The sequence below is a fragment of the Monopterus albus genome, unplaced genomic scaffold (genome assembly GCF_001952655.1).
Source record: "Monopterus albus unplaced genomic scaffold, M_albus_1.0 scaffold44.1, whole genome shotgun sequence".
Lineage (NCBI taxonomy): Eukaryota > Metazoa > Chordata > Actinopteri > Synbranchiformes > Synbranchidae > Monopterus > Monopterus albus.
This window is the reverse complement of record NW_018127924.1, coordinates 1,146,548-1,148,577: the sequence shown is the minus strand read 5'-3', so window position 1 is coordinate 1,148,577 and position 2,030 is coordinate 1,146,548.

Here is a 2,030-nt window from a genome sequence, read left to right as displayed (position 1 = left end):
ACAGGAACAGTCCATAATCCATCATCCTATGTGCTGTGGGAGCGTGCCCAACACAAACATGGCTTCTGTTTTCTATCTGTGTGTACATCTATGTGAGTGAGGGCTAGGATGGGTAGGACTAGTATGTTAGTGCTCACTGATTGTCTATGACTATGAAACATAAAGCAGCTGCACTAAATGAGGATTATACAAATTAACTTCCTCTTTGCTCTTTGCTTCTATGTCCCATTGCCTAAACATGCAGAATAGAGATTAATAAAACATCACCGTGTTAACCTCGTTTTGTTACCATGCTGATGTAAGCATCGAAGCACCACGGTGGCTCAACCGCACAAAGCTGCTGGCTGCAAACTTTTCTTGTTTTTAATTTAAATCACCATAAAAAATTTTATTAAACTTGATGGTGGTATAGACATATTGTAATTCAATATAAGAACAATAATATTTGTGGAAAAACAGTCTGATGCTGTAATATTAAACCATGGTTTGCACAGTACTGTCTCTACTGTGTTGGTGAGGATTAAAATGAACTCCAGTGTTTTATAATGACAGTATTAATTATAAATTTCTAAGGGGTATATAACTAAATAAACAAAAATTATTCCAATGATAAGGTCCCTTTAAAGCACCCAGGGAGTAAAGCTAATTCCCAATAGTATAGGACTAGTATTACTGAGTAATTGGTGCCTTATGTCAGATTTATGATACAAACTGACCTCATTTACAGCATTTTCTGCTTAAGCCTAGATTGACTTCCTTGTTGTAGTTTCTGTCATGCTACATCAACAACTACTCCAGAGCAGAGATCCAAATAGTAACAATGGTAGGGCTATTGTACCCAGCGTAATGCACTTCACTATATCCTCATTCATTGCATGAGGAGTTTATTTACAGAACCCTCTAGGTACTGCAACGCCACGCTCTGATCACACACACCAGCCCGCTGCATGTAATTATCCTCAGCCTGCTCTCCAATCTGTCACTGCCCAAACTAATTTGTAAGGGTGCATGTACAGTGATTAAAGAAATGTATGTGCCGTTGCAAAAAAGGGGTCTTTTATCATTCCTCTGCCGCCCTCCTCCCACATTTGGGGAATTCTCCAAGAATGGGGCAAAGCTACCATGTCAGAATGATCCAGGCAGACATGTACAGATTGCCAACTTACTAAAGCATCTGAGGCGCTGGTGCAGCAGTCAAGTCATAATAATTAAAGACATACAGCATCTCAGGGCTTCATTAATCATGGTTTATATGGACTTTGAAGCCCTAATGAAAAACAGCCTGCCTCTGTAGGTTTATTGTGTCTGTACAAATTGTGGGTATGGTCTACACCAGGAATGCGCCCTTCCTGACCACTTGTTGCACAATGTGGTGACAGAAAACAAAAAGATAAGATTTGGTGAAAATTTTATACACGTCACTGGGCACAGCTGTTTATATAGATGCAGAGCACCGTTCAATCAGACAAATGAGAGCTGCTGACAGTGATGCAGTATGAGCTTAAATGGGTTTGTGTTTGCACATTTGTCTTTTATAATATGTGTGATGCAACATTTAACACAAGATCCTCTGTCCTTGGCTTGTAGTAGTCAGGAGATTCCTCATCCCAGATTCTCACTATGCTCTTCAGCCCTTGTGGAGATGCATTACAGTGAGATCAGAGTGAGAGATTACAGGGTATTAAGCTCTCAGTGTCAAAGGTGGAAATTACAATAAGATGTTGTCAATGTCCCACTTCTCTCTTTGCTTGTTTTCACCTAAAGACGGATATAATACTTTAGCCAACACCTTTCATTCATGTGGCTTGTGATTGGTCCCTGGCAATGCTATCAGTGGTGAGTCACTGGCAAAACTATGTGTGGCTCAACCAGGCAAAGGATGCCACAGAGGGAGAGGCTGCTTAGGATTCCAGCCCAGGACACATGCATCTTCTCCCAATAAAAGTCCCTCTGGCAGGTTTACATTGTATTAGTCCACTGAAGTCAAGGAAATACAACAGATACAGTGGGACAGAGTGGAGCATCTTTCA